Source organism: Mustela nigripes, chromosome 3 (assembly GCF_022355385.1).
Source record: "Mustela nigripes isolate SB6536 chromosome 3, MUSNIG.SB6536, whole genome shotgun sequence".
In the NCBI taxonomy this organism is placed as follows: domain Eukaryota; kingdom Metazoa; phylum Chordata; class Mammalia; order Carnivora; family Mustelidae; genus Mustela; species Mustela nigripes.
The window spans coordinates 183,901,300-183,915,927 of record NC_081559.1 but is presented as its reverse complement, the minus strand read 5'-3'; the positions used below and the strand labels follow the sequence as shown (position 1 = coordinate 183,915,927).

The 14,628-nt window shown below is 38.2% G+C and overlaps 1 long non-coding RNA gene across 2 annotated transcripts in view; it reads right to left on the bottom strand.

The window, feature by feature from the left end:
- Nucleotides 1-6,193, bottom strand: part of LOC132013275 (uncharacterized) — a 196,433-nt gene extending 190,240 nt beyond the window's left edge. For both annotated transcript variants that reach the window (XR_009402953.1, XR_009402954.1), the window contains exon 1: nucleotides 6,067-6,193. This is a non-coding gene — a long non-coding RNA (uncharacterized LOC132013275). The remainder of the gene's footprint in view (nucleotides 1-6,066) is intronic.
- Between the last annotated feature and the right edge of the window lie 8,435 nt (nucleotides 6,194-14,628).

The following is a 14,628-nucleotide window of genomic DNA, read 5'->3' as shown; positions in this document are numbered from 1 at the left end:
CAGCAAAGAAAACAGTCAACAAAACCAAAAGACAACTGACAGAATGGGAGAAAATATTTGCAGATGACATATCAGATTAAGGGCTAGTATCCAAAATCTATAAAGAACATATCAAACTCAACACCCAAAGAATAATCCAGTCAAGAAATGGGCAGAAGACATGAACAGACATTTCTCCAAAGAAGACATCCAAATGGCCAACAGACACATGAAAAAATGCTCTACGTCACTTGGCATCAGGGAAATACAAATAAAAACCACAATGAAATACCACTTCACACTGGTCAGAATGACTGGTATTAACAAGTCAGGAAACAACAGAAATTGGTGAGGATGTGGGGAAAGGGGAACACTCCTACACTGTTGGTGAGAATGTAAGCTGGTGCAGCCACTCTAGAAAACAGTATGGAGGTTCCTCAAAAAATTGAAAATAGAGCTACCCTAAGATTCAGCAAATGCACAGCTGGGTATTTACCCCAAAGATACAAATGTAGTGATCCTAATGGGCATCTGCACCCCAATGTTTATAGCAGCAATGTTCACAATGTTCATAATAACCAAACTATGAAAAAAGCCCAGATGAGCCCAGATGTCCATTGACAGATGAATGGATAAAGGAGATGTGATATATCTATATAGATCTATCTATCTATCTATCATCTATTATGCTGCCATCAAAAAATGCAATCTTGCCATTTGCAATGACATGGTTGGAACTAGAGGGCATTATGCTGAGTGAAATAAGTCAATCAGAGAAAGACAATTCTCATTTGATCTCACTGGTATGTGGAATTTAAGAAACAAAACAAAGGATCATAGGGAAAGATAGGAAAAAATAAAATAAGACAAAACCAGAGAGGGACACAAACCACAAGAGACTCTTATTCATAGGAAACAAACTAAGGTTGCTGGAGGGGAGGGAACTAAAGGGATGGGGTACCTGGATTATGGACATTAAAGAGGGCATCTGATGCAATGAACACTGTGTATTATGTAAGACTGATGAATCTCAGACCTGTACCTCTGTAATAAATATTACAGGTTAAGTAACTGACCTGTACCTCTGTAATAAATATTACAGGTTAAGTAACTGAATTTAAATAAAAAAAATTGTCAAAAAATGCAGTATTACAGAGGAGAGGAAATATATATTTTTTATTTTTATGAGTTGTCTAAGAAGACTTCAGATGAGTGGTAAAAATCAATTTTCAGGTGAAATTATGAATATGACAAAAGGTTAAGGAAAGTGACTTGCTTGAATCATATTCAAAGACATTTGCAAACAAAGATCTGGATCAGATAAGTTAACAATTGAAGAAGAGAAAAATTAATATGATCATGACACTATAGGAGATTTAAAAAGTGACTGATTTTAATCTCAAGGAATTCAGAGAAGCCCTTAAGAAAATTGATGACTATGGAATGTTTTTGCAAAAATGACTTTTTTTTTTTATTGTGCTGGAAAAATACTTATTGTTTTAAATAAAATGGCTTCTACTTTATTTTTATAACAATGCCTGGCATATATCAGAACCTGAAAAATGAAATGTGTTCTTATATGAACACATTACTATTAGTAGTAGTAGTTGTATATGCTTTTGTCCTACCCTACTGCAGATATAAAGGAGCCAGTTTGCTCTCATGATTTCTTTTTGATATGTATTGCTCCTATAAAACCAGCACTGGTTATGACTGTCTGCCTATAATAAAAAATATTCCCTTGTAAATCTATTTTTGCAGATGAATGATGACCCAAGTATTTACCTAATCTTTTCCCAAGTGCCCATGTGTCCAGGAATGAACAATATTAGGAGCTGATCTGATAGCTCATTCCTTAAACTAAGGTGAACTATAAATTCAACTAAATACCACAAATATTTAATGGAAATCATTCATTCAGTTGTTTGCTAAGCTCCCCTGATTTTAAAGGAAAATGAAAGAAAGGGGAAAAAAGAGAGAAAGGGGGAAGGAGGGAATGAAGGAAGAAAGCAAGGAAGGAAGAAAAAAAAAGGAAAGAAAAGAAAGGAAGGAGGAAGCAAAGAAAGAAAAGAAAGCTTTCAGGAACTTGTAATTAATTTATGTACACTGAGAAACAAATAAGTATCTCTAATTTAGGGTTTTGTGGAAGAGGCAGAATGAAATGTAAAGAGAGAAAGTAGCCTATGATTCTGAGTCTCCCTGGGTGTTCAGGAAAGGGGTAATTCAGAAATGGGCTGTAATTATTTCAAGAAGTAGTTTTGGTTGTTTATATTGGGCCTTTGATACAAGTAGAATTTCAACAAATTAAAGTGAATGAAGAAGAACATTACATTTCAAGCAGAACTGGAAAAGGACAGGGTATACATGGAGATGTATGGTTTGGTGTGGCTGAAAGAAAAGCTGTATGTGCCTGGGATGAGAGAAAAGAGGGTAGAAGTAATAGAAGATTAATCTAGCAAAGCAGAGTATAATATTCAGTATAGCATAAATCTTATAATATCCTCAGTAAAATTTTCATTGAGGAATTTGGCTTATTACTTCAAGCCAATGGTTCTCAAAGTGTATCCTGAGACCAGCAGGATCAACATCACCTAGGAACTTAGAAATACAAATTATTGGACCCAACTTCAGACCTAATGAAACAAAAACTGAGACTCACAGCAATTCATGTTTTGACAAGTTATCCAGGAGACTGTAATGTAACTTTAAGAACTACATCTGTAGGCAAAGGATTATTTAAAAAACACAATCAGATTGGAGTTTTCAAAAATCAACCTTGCCATTGGTAAAGAATGAATTGAAGATTGCAAACCTGGAGACCCTTGGGATTGTTGATATACTCAGAAAGAAGTAAGAAGGCTCTGACAAGCAGGAGTGGAAGAAGGAGTGGGGGAGGGCAAGAAAGAATTGATTGTGCTGGGTAGTCAAACACATCAAACTTCACCAATGAATGGAAGTGGAAGATTGAGGTGGTACAGAAGATGGTTAAGTCTCAGTTGACTTTTTTCCCCTATTCTGAGGGATTCACTTGGTGGTAGATATCCTTCCAAGAGCTGCAGGTACAAAAAAGAAAGATCCCTCAGTTAGTCAGTTATGGAGCTTCTGATCAGGCTCATTAGCAGAAGAAGCATGAACGGAAATCTATCTCACTATACTCACTATTCATTCAATCACCCATACAGGTAACATTAACTGAGTATCTATCAAGTGTCAGGCACTTTGATGGTCACAAGAGAGAGATGGCTCAGATGTTGTTCTCTTCCTCAATGAGCTTTTGAGCTGCCTGGAGAAGGACATATCTAAGAAGGAGAAAGACGTATAGTGCAAAGGAGACCAATCCAAACTTAGGGACAACTCATTGGATTGAATATGATCATGCTCACAGTTTGTCCCTTATTGTTTATCCAGCCCCTCCTCTAATTTAACATCTCCTCTCAGATTCTCAGAGAAGAGGCAATGCCTGTTGGGACTGGTTGAAGAAAATCAGGCACTCAGAGATTTCTTAACTTCCATAAGATCAAGTGGCACTCTATATCTGTCATCTTTTCATTTATATATCATCTATCTATCTACCTATCCTAGCTATAGATATTTTTATATTAACAATGGTTATCTTAGAGTGCTGGATTACTGATGATTTGACTTTGTTTTTATGCCTTTCTGTATTGATTAATTTTTTACACTCAACCATTACTAATATGAAAATAAAATATACCAATGACTTCTAAATATATACTGAAAAAAGGAATAATGTTCTAAAAATACTTAAAGGAACAATATGAAAACCTGGAAGAGATTAGAAAGAATCATTTCTCATTACATATCATGTGTATTATGACCTCATATAACTGCCATTAATAGTCTCAGGTAAGGGATACCTGGGTGGCTCAGTTGGTTAAGTGTCTGCCTTCAGTTCAGGTCATGATCCTAGGGTCCTGGGATCAGGTCCCACATTGGGTTCCTTGTTCAGTGGGGATCCTGCCTCTGTCTCTACCTCTCCCCTTGCTTGTGCTCTCTCTCCCTCTCTCTGATAAATAAATAAATAAATAAAATCTTTAAAAAATAATCTCAGGCAAATAGTAGTAATAATAATATTAAAAACATTTCAGGGTGCCTGGGTGACTCATTTGATTAAGCGTCAGACTCTTGGTTTCAGCTCAGGTCATGGCCTCAGTGTCATGAGGTTGATCTCTGCATCAGATTCTGTACTCAGCGTGGAGTCTGCTTAAGATTCTCTCTCTCCAAAAAAAAAAAAAAAAAAAAAAAAAAAAGATTCTCTCTCTCCCTCTGTCTCTGACCCTTCCCCTACTTGCATGTGTGCATGCACACATGCTCTCTCTAAATAAATAACTAAAATCCTTAAAAAAAATTTCTACCTCAGGAAAACCTATGCAATATCTAAAACACATTATTGCAAGTTACCTAGTTCTGTTTCCATGGGAGCTATTCTACAAGTCTGTACCTTATGGATAACTGGTAGCAATGCAAAGGGATTCTTGTCCATACATATGTAAACTTTGTCAGTGGAAATTCAACTGATTTTCCTCCCCCACTCCAAAGGAGACTAATATTTCCTCCATCTGCACATTCATTTTAACATTCCTGATGGAGAAACATGTCTGCAGTTTGGAATCTCCCTTGAACTGTTTTTTGTTTTGTTTTGTTTTGTTTTTAAAGATTTTATTTATTTATTTGACAGAGAGAGAGATCACAAGTAGGCAGAGAGGCAGGCAGAGAGAGAGGGGGGAGCAGGCTCCCTGCTGAGCAGAGAGCCCAATGTGGGGCTCGATCCCAGGACCCTGAGATCCCGACTGGAGCCGAAGGCAGTGGCTTAATCCACTGAGCCACCCAGGTGCCCCTGAACTGGGTTTTAACACCTTACTCATTCCCTAATTAATGAATTAAATGAAATATTTAAAATGGATTTATTTTTATATAAGTATGATACTCATGATTTTACATTTTTAAAATAATTTAACAATTGTCATAATGTTAGTATTATTTACTAAGAAATTTCTTTGTGCCTCACCCTATTCTAAGTTACTTAATACACCTATTTCATTTCACCTTCACCATCTGTATGAGGACATAATGTCAACTCCACTTTCCAAATGAGCACCCAAAGCTCACTAGAAGTGAGGTCATGTATCCAAAATGAAACACAGAGTGTGTGGGTGACACATAATTCAAATTCCAACTGAGTCCAGATATGTGTTTAGCCATACAGTGTCAGGCCATGTTTCCCAGATAAGAAAACTCAACCTCAGCATCATTAAAATATTTCTTCCACTTGTTCAGTTAATATTTTGAACACCTCCGATGAGTGAGACACCATGCTAGGTTTGGGAACACAGGAAAAAAAAAATAAGTAGACAAAATCCTTGATTTTTACAAAGTCTAGAATCCTGTGATAATTGACTGCAAGTCCAGTGCTGGTGTAGCCAGAAAGCTTATTTATTTTAAAACCTTATTTTCCTCAAGCTTCTTCTTGCACACATTTCTAGCCCACAAGGAGCACTCAATGGACCAGAATTATAACTTCTAGTAAGAACACCCTGATGTCAACTTGTATCCTCTTTTTTTTTTAATTTATTTATTTTCAGCATAACAGTATCATTATTTTTTTCACCACACCCAGCGCTCCAAGCAATCCGTGCCCTCTATAATACCCACCACCTGGTACCCCAACCTTCCACCCCCCGCCACTTCAAACCCCTCAGATTGTTTTTCAGAGTCCATGGTCTCTCATGATTCACCTCCCCTTCCAATTTACCCCAACCCCCTTCTCTCTAACTACTCCCCATGTCCTCCATGCTTTTTGTTATGCTCCACAAATAAGTGAAACCATATGATAATTGACTCTCTCTGCTTGACTTATTTCACTCAGCATAATCTCTTCCAGTTCTGTCCATGTTGCTACAAAAGTTGGGTATTTGTATCCTCTTGTCACTTGAAGAATGTATTCAAATAAATCAAGAAAGGGAAATGACTAATGAACTCTTTGTAAATCTCTAAGAAAAGCATCTTATCCAAGTCCCCCACTGAAAATGCCATGTCCTCTGGAATGCACTTTTCTGCCTTCCTTACCTACTAGATCCCTGCTTGAACTTGATTCTGATCTTCAAAACTCTCTTCAGTCCTCAGAGCCTTTCTGAAGTCTTCTCTGACTTCATCACCAGCCCCTACCAACTTTATAAATTAGCTCCTCTTTTCGCTCTAGCATCCCCTGCCTCTTGAATATTTCTAACCATACACTCTCCAGAGAGAAGCACCATGGCTTATTCATTTTTGCATGCCCAGCACCTGGTATGTCAAGGGCCAGGAGTGGCCTGAGGCATGAGGTGCTAGTAAACAATTCTTCCCATATAATTTACATAGAACAGCTCTCACTTCTCCCAGTACAGCATTCTCTCTCTCTCTCTCTCATATTTAATTTAATTTTTTCAGTGTTCCAAGATTCATTGTTATGCACCACACCCAGTGCTCCATGGAATATGTGCCTTCCTTAATACCCACCACCAGACTCAACCAGCCTCCCACCCCCTCCCCTCCAAAACCCTCAGTTTGTTTCTCAGAGTCCACAGTCTCTCATGGTTTGTCTCCCCTTCCAATTTCCCCCAATTCACTTCTCCTCTCCAACTCCTAATGTCCTCCTTGTTATTCCTTATGCTCCACAAGTAAGTGAAACCATATAATTGACTCTCTCTGCTTGACTTATTTCACTTGGCATAATCTCCTCCAGTCCCATCCATGTTGATACAAAAGTTGCGTATTCATCCTTTCTGATGGAGGCATGATACTCCATTACATATAGGAACATATCTTTATCCATTCATCTGCTGAAGGGCATCTTGTCTCTTTCTACAGTTTGGTGACTGTGGCCATTGCTGCTATGAACATTGGGGTGCAGATGGCCCTTCTTTTCAATACATTAGTATCTTTGGGGTAAATACCCAGTAGTGCAATTGCAGAGTCATGGGGTAGATCTATTTTTAATTTCTTGAGGAATCTCCACACTGTTTTCCAAAGTGGCTGCACCACCTTGCATTCCCACCAATAGTGTAAGAGGGTTCCCCTTTCTCCACATCCTCTCCAACACTTGTTGTTTCTTGCCTTGTTAATTCTGGCCATTCTAACTAGTGTAAGGTGGTATCTCAATGTGGTTTTGATTTGATTTGAATCTCCCTGATGGCTAACAATGATGAACATTTTTTCATGTGTCTGTTAGCCATTTGCACATCTTCTTTGGAGAAGTGTCTGTTCATGTCTTCTGCCTGTTTTTTTGTTTTATTTTGTTTTTGGCATGATTATCTGTTTTGTGTGTGTTGAGTTTGAGGAGTTCTTTCTAGATCCTGGATATCAGCCCCTAGTCTGAATTTGAAGATATTTGCAAATACATTCTCCCATTCCACAGGTTACCTCTTTATTTTCTTGACTGTTTCCTTTGCTGTGCAGAAGCTTTTGATCTTGATGAAGTTTCAAAAGTTCATTTTCACTTTTGTTTCCTTTGCCTTTGGAGACATGTCTTGAAAGAAGTCATAGCATTCTCTCTTATCTCTAGATCTTTGCACTTACTGATCTCTCTGTCCAAACCCATCTTATTTATCTCCTACAGTTCCCAAGAATTTCAAAGACACGAGTTCTTCCTGACACTTTCCCTAACCTTGAATTAAGTGTCTCTTCTGGGTGGTCTTCTGTGACCTCAAATTTTCCCCATTATATTACTTTTTACCCTGGAGTATACCTGTCTATTTGTATATCTGAATATATATATATTTATTTGTCAATATATGTATCTTTATGGGCAAGATCTCCATCTGTTTATTTCACTGTTTTATCTTCAAATCCTAAGCAATATTAAGTACATATAAATATGTGCTTATTGGGTGCCTGGGCGGCTCAGTGGTCTTCAGCTCAGGTCATGATCTCAGGGTCCTGGGATCAAGTCCCACATCGGGCCCTCTGCTCAGCAGGGAGCCTGCTTCCTCCTCTCTCTCTCTCTCTCTCTCTCTCTGCCTGCCTGTCTGCTTACTTGTGATCTCTGTCAAATAAATAAATAAAAATCCCTTAAAAAAATATGTGCTTACTTATGTATATGTAATATATATCAAATGAGGGGAAGCCCAATTTGTTCATGTTTGCAGCTACACAAAACAAATTATCCTTAGGGAACCGCATGATGGAGTAGAAAGATCAACTTTGGAGTTTGAAACATGGATGCTATTCCTGACTCAGTCATTTACTGGCTGTGTGATCTTAGGCAAGTTGCACTTAATTCCTTTATAAGTAAAATGAGAATAAAAATCTCTACTTCATCCCATTGTTATGAAGACTAAATGAGATAATGTATGTTGAGGATCTGATGCTAAGTAGGCTCTTAATAAATATCCATTTCCTTCCCCTTCTATTTGTGGTAGTGCAAAATTATAAAGACAGCATTTGGGCAAATAACAGGATATCCTACATGAGTAGGAATGGCTTCCCAGGGTAATAGATGGTGTTGCCAACAATAGTGAGGAGAATGAGAGGAAGCTGTCACATAAACGAACCTTCTCAAGGTTTCACCCACAAGGGTTCTATGTAAGGTTCAAAGGATGACTTTGAACATTAAACAGCATCATGAAAAACCCAACAATGTTACCAGCTGTGGCACTTAATCAACACACATTCCTAAAAGCAGGTGGCACACTAAAAGACAGGAGCCCTGGGGTCAGGACTGAGTGAAAGGTTAATTCTCATGCATGGAATGCAAATCATGTGCCAGTGACAACAGTAAGTCTTCCTTCTTCCTACTTTATCACCCCCCCCCCCCCCCCCCCTCGACCTGGGATATTGACTGTGAAGAGAGTCTAAGCTTCCTCCACAGTACTGTAAGCCATGTTCTGTTTTCCCCAAAAAGTATTTTAAAGCTTCCAGGTTTCTCTCAGGTCACTCCTGCCATAGCACCTGTGAAAAATGTCCCCATGTTGTAACTACAATGTAAGTAACAAACAAAACTTCCCCAGACAAATTTTATAATTAGGACCAAAATTAGGGATACAATGACTGCAATGCTTTTGGGATTGCTGAAAAACCCACTTTAAATTTCCAGAGTCATCTGACATTTCAGCTCTCTTGCTTTAGGAAAAGTCCTATTTTTATGCCTCATGGGTGACTAGATTCATTGGCAGAGGGTCAACCGGGTAAAACACGGAATTCATGCTAAGAAGCCCTACCCTCATTTTCTGGTGATAAAAAATTGGACACGTAAGCATCTTGCTTGTAAGAAATAAGCCAGTTCCTAAAGGTATGTGGTCCTGCTCCCTAAACTCTCAGCCTGGCCATGGCTATTATCACAACTCTAGAATATGTTGCTACAATGCTGCCACAAGCACAGGAAAGTGGGGAATTCAGCAGAAAAGAGAAGCAGCACAGCACCAATGGAAGGAGTGTTCAATCAGGAAGGTAGAGACTTGGATGCTTTTTTGTACCCGACAGCTCTGCTAACTTGGTAGTGAGCTTGGTAAAGGGAATGAGGTACATTCAGTGTCTACTTCACTCTGGGTCCTATACTATGTCCTTAAATATATATCTTGTATTTTAATTTCTCTTGCCAATGTTAGTTATAATACCTATTCCATACATGAGGAAATGGGCTCCGATTGGCAGACTAATGTGTCTAAAATCACAACTTTGTGGATCAGATTTCGAAAACAATTCCATGTTCCTTCTACCATATCATGCTGCCTTGCAAAATCCCCACAATATTTACCTTTTTTTAAACATCATCCTTACAATCAACCTCACAAAACCTATTCCAGTCCAGTGGGCATGGACTTAATACTGATAAGGCAGATACAGTACAATTTTATCTTTGGATGGCTTCGTGTGCATTTCTCATTTGACTTTTGACAAATCACTTGCCTGGTCTGTACTTTGTTTTCTATGTCTATGAAAGAAGAAATTTAAACCAAGTGATTCATCTCAACACTCATAATCTAAAATGAAAAGTAACCAGTACAGTGACATGTTTCATATAATCACACATACTAGGTTTAGTGTTGACATCATTTATTCTTAAAGAGGATGGAGTCCTCCTGACCGTGGCCTCTGGTTATGTTTATCCCATTTCATTGTTCTTTCTTTATTCTCCTTCTACCAACAGGAAGTAAATTCTTATATCTGACTTCTCCCATAAATTTATCCATATCTTACTTTTGGCACTTGCCACCCTCTGTTTCCTATGGTAGCTAATGATGGGCATATCTTATCTCTCCTACAACCTTGTAATTTCTTTGAATTTCCTCCGCTTCCTCACAAGGGATGGTATTCCCCAGGACACCCAGACTGGTGTCATCCTTACAGTTCGCTATTGGTATTCTCTATTTGTGTTGAAATAGAAATCTGAAATATCATAAGATCTTTACCTAATTTTAACTTGGGTTCCATATGCAATATTTTGAAGGAAAAGAAATAATCTGAGAAGTTAGATAGTGCAAAGCTTCAGTAACAACCCATCTATGATGTTTTATTATTTTTTATTAAAGATTTTTATTTATTTATTTGACATAGATCACAAATAGACAGAGAGGAAGTGGCAGAGAGGGGTGGGGGGGAAGCAGGCTCCCTGCTGAGCAGAAAGCCTGATGCGGGGCCCCATCCCAGGACCCTGAGATCATGACCTGAGCTGAAGGCAGCGGCTTAACCCACTTAGCCACCCAGGCGCCCCTCTATGATGTTTTATAGCAGGGCTCTCCTTGTTGTCTGGACTGAAGGATTCTGCCTTTAAAAATAATTTATAATGTGTCATGGTCTGATGCTTTTGTAAAGTATAAAAATGAATTATTAGAAAATTAAAATTAAAAGATATCAAAATATAAATTCAAAATCTGTATTATTAGATTCAGCAAAAACAAAACTATTCTGTCAAATTGCTATAAAGATTCTAAACACTTATTCTCATTTCTGTGCTTCTCTCATGGACGGGCAACAAATGACTATTTAGAGTGATCACCCGTGGACCACAGTTGGATGAGCACTGTCTGCTGTACCATTTACACATCAACTGAAGAAGCCTAATAGGGGTTGGGTTGTATCACCTGGGTGAAAATTTCAGGATTTAGTTGAAGAAGAAACTACTTGGCACCAAAAGTGTATCTTCAGCCTCTCTGGTTTTTAAAAAGGAAGACCGAGACAAGGCAAGGGATTTTGTCCTTATGCTTTGTTCTCCAGCTGAAGAAAATAAAATCAAAATCACTTCCCATTAAGCCCAAATCTTGGTGGGGCACACGTGCAATTGTCAATGTTGGCTCCATATTTTTAATAAAGAAAAGAACATGTAATAATCTATTTATGAATTTTTAATAAATTTAATATTATCAGCTCATTTGTAAACTTCCCACTGTTACTAATTTGTTTGTATTCTATGTTTTTTACCCTTCAAGGCACTTTCACAAAAACATTTATTTAATCCTCCCCAAAGCACAGTGAGATAGGTACTAGCACTGTCCTTATTTTGCCAGTGAGAAAACTGGCTCAGAAGTGTTAAATGACTTACCCATTCACTCAGTTCCTAATCTGTTGAACTGGAATCATACCAGGCCTGATTCTGAAACCCACTCTCTGTCCACCAAATGCCTTATTTCTCTAGTTAGTCTTCTCTCTCTTTTTTTTTTTTTTTTTTTAAGATTTTTATTTATTTATTTGACAGATTATAAGTAGGCAGAGGAGATAGGCAGAGAGAGAGAGGGAGGAAGCAGGCTCCCCATTGAGCAGAGAGCCCGATGTGGGGCTTGATCCCAGAACCCTGGGACCATGACCTGAGCTGAAGGCAAAGGCTTTAACCCACTGAGCCACCCAGGCGCCCTAGTTAGTCTTCTCTTATGATAGTTAGGGAATCTAAGTATATAAGGAACTATAGGGTTGTTGGGGATTTTTTGTTTGTTTTGTTGTTGTTGTTGCTTTGTTTTGTTTTGTTTAATAAGCAGGAAGAAAATACCTTCCTGCAAAGCTATGGGATAAGAATCATAAGCACTGTATTTATAACTTTAAACCCCATAGAGTATAATCAGATATACTAGTGTCGTAGGTAAATTCTTAATAAGTAAGCTGCAGGTACTACTCTTGCAATGTTTCATTTATAGACTCTAATTATCATTAATGAATAGTAAAGAGTATCCAGTGTGATTGTCTAAAACAATTCAAAAACAGACCCATTCATTATAATGATTCACTTAGTGCATACTAAGGAAATACCTAGTATTTTTAACTTCCCTAAAATTGACCACATTGTCCTAATTTACTGCGGAAAGCATCCATCAAGAGAGGAGAGATGGTTTCACAAGCTCCTCATGTGTTGCAACTGATTTTTCTCTCCTCCCCACCTGAATATGTTTTCAAAGAATGGGTTAAAAGTGTTTGACATAGACTTACAGTGAGAATTTTTTTTTAGAGTCTCCCATGAAAAGGTGATAACAGGAAGGGTGCTGCTTTCCACGATACTCCAAAGAAACAATCTGCTACATACACATTGATTCAAGAGCAGGGATTTGTGGGGTGCCTGGGTGGCTCAGTGGGTTAAGCCTCTGCCTTTGGCTCAGGTCATGATCTCAGGGTCCTGGGATCAAGCCCCACATTGGGCTGTCTGCTCAGCAGGTAGCCTGCTTCCCCCCACCCTCTCTCTCTGCCTGCTTCTCTGCCTACTTGTGATCTCTCTCTGTCAAGCAAATATTTATTTTTTTTTTAAAGTGGGGATTTGTGACTATTGTGCAGACTCTCAACCCAGACTTCCAGTTCCTGTGTCACCACTCAGCAGATACTTTTCCAATAGAAAAGCTCAAATGGGCTCTGTTTATAGGTGAGGAAACTGAAGCCTCCAGGGGTAAACTGACTTGTTCAAAGTTACATAAATAATTAGTACCAAAGGTGAACTGCAACTGTATCTGAATCTACTTGGTACTGCACATCTCTACTTCTCATTTCTATTGACAATGACCCTATCTACTTATACATTTTTCTATCCCCAGCACCAGGCACAGTGTGTAGTACTTAATAGATGCTCAATAAATGTGTCACATTGAATTAAATTAAATTAGCAAAAATACCAAGGTGACACCTTTAGAAACTGACTGTGACAATGCACATTTGCAGGCCTTGTCTGAGTGCTGATAAGATGGGGTAGAAGCATGTATAATTCCTCTCGCCTTCTATAATTTTTGCCATGAAGGAAATAAAATAGAACTTAGGATTCCTATTACCACTGTCAGAGGGATGAATGACTCAAAGACCTATAAACTTAATATGCAATTAATATCCTGCCTCTCTTTTTTCATGGATTTATTGTTCCACATTTTGACTGTCAAGACAGGTATCTCAACTTTGACCTTCTGAGCTAATGAGACTACAAAACAGAAGATGCACATAAGAAAGAAAACCAAAATTACAATAAATTTAAAAGTAAAAAATGCAGTGGTCTATTACTATTCTGTCATTCAAAGAACCCAGAAGCATTTTTTCTTTCTTTGCTCAGAATTGAAATGTAAGTGAGGCTGAGGTACTGCATATATCATATGGAATTCCCAATAACAGAGATTTTAAATCAAGGTGATATCACAGAACCATATGCTGGGCCAATAATGGGATGAAAGGATTCATGTTATCTGAGCCTTACAGAGGAAATTCAAGAGAGAATTTCCATATTTGCCCACGCATCTATGCTTCTATCTATCCATTTACACAACCACCTATCTATCCCTCCATCTAGTATTTGACCCTCCACTTAGATGCCAGTCACAGAGCCTGACACAAGTAATCAAATGATAAAGTAGACATGATCATTTGCCTCCAGGAAAGACTGACATATACTCAGACATAATTAAACCAGATTATAGGTTTGATAAACAGAGGCTACTCTGGGAGAATGTAAGAGGTTAAGTTTCCCTGGAAGGGATGATGTTTGATCTGAGTACTATGGATCGGAGGGGATAACCAAAGACAAAACAAAACAAAAAACACAATATAGCAATATATTGTGTAGCAATATATTTGGAGTTCCAGGATTAGCATGTGTTATATGTCAAAGCAAAGAGTCTTGAGAAAATATCTGGGGATTTGCAAAGAGTTCAGTCTGGTGAAAGGGAAGGAGATGGTGAACCAGGTGGAAAGCACCCAACTTGTATGGCGTCACTGAAGTAGCTGTGTGAACTTTCGGAAATCTCTTTCCTTCCCTAGGCCTTGGCTTCTTCATCTGTCAACCATGGAGCCTTGTTTACATGATTCCTCACTTCCTTCCCAGCTCCTTATGAAATTTCTTAGGAACAATGAACTTCTTGAAATACATTTAGCCTTTCAAAAAACCAGAAAGCCTATAAGCCAATAACTCAAGTGATGTTTTTTTTTTTTTTTAAATGGTTCAACAAACTTTTTTTCAAGTGATGTTCTTAACATAATTGTTCAATAATCAGCTTCATTAGTTCCACTTGCTTCATTTATAAAGTGAGCTTTCCTTTTAGAAGAACTCCCTTACAATATTTCTTGTTGTTCTAGAACTGTCTTGAGCCACAGTTGTGATAGAGGCCTGGTGGAGGGTGAGGGGAAGGTGGGAAATAGGAATCCAATGGGAAGTAACTCCTAAATTTTCTTCAGAGAGGGAAGACCCAAAATCAATGGTTC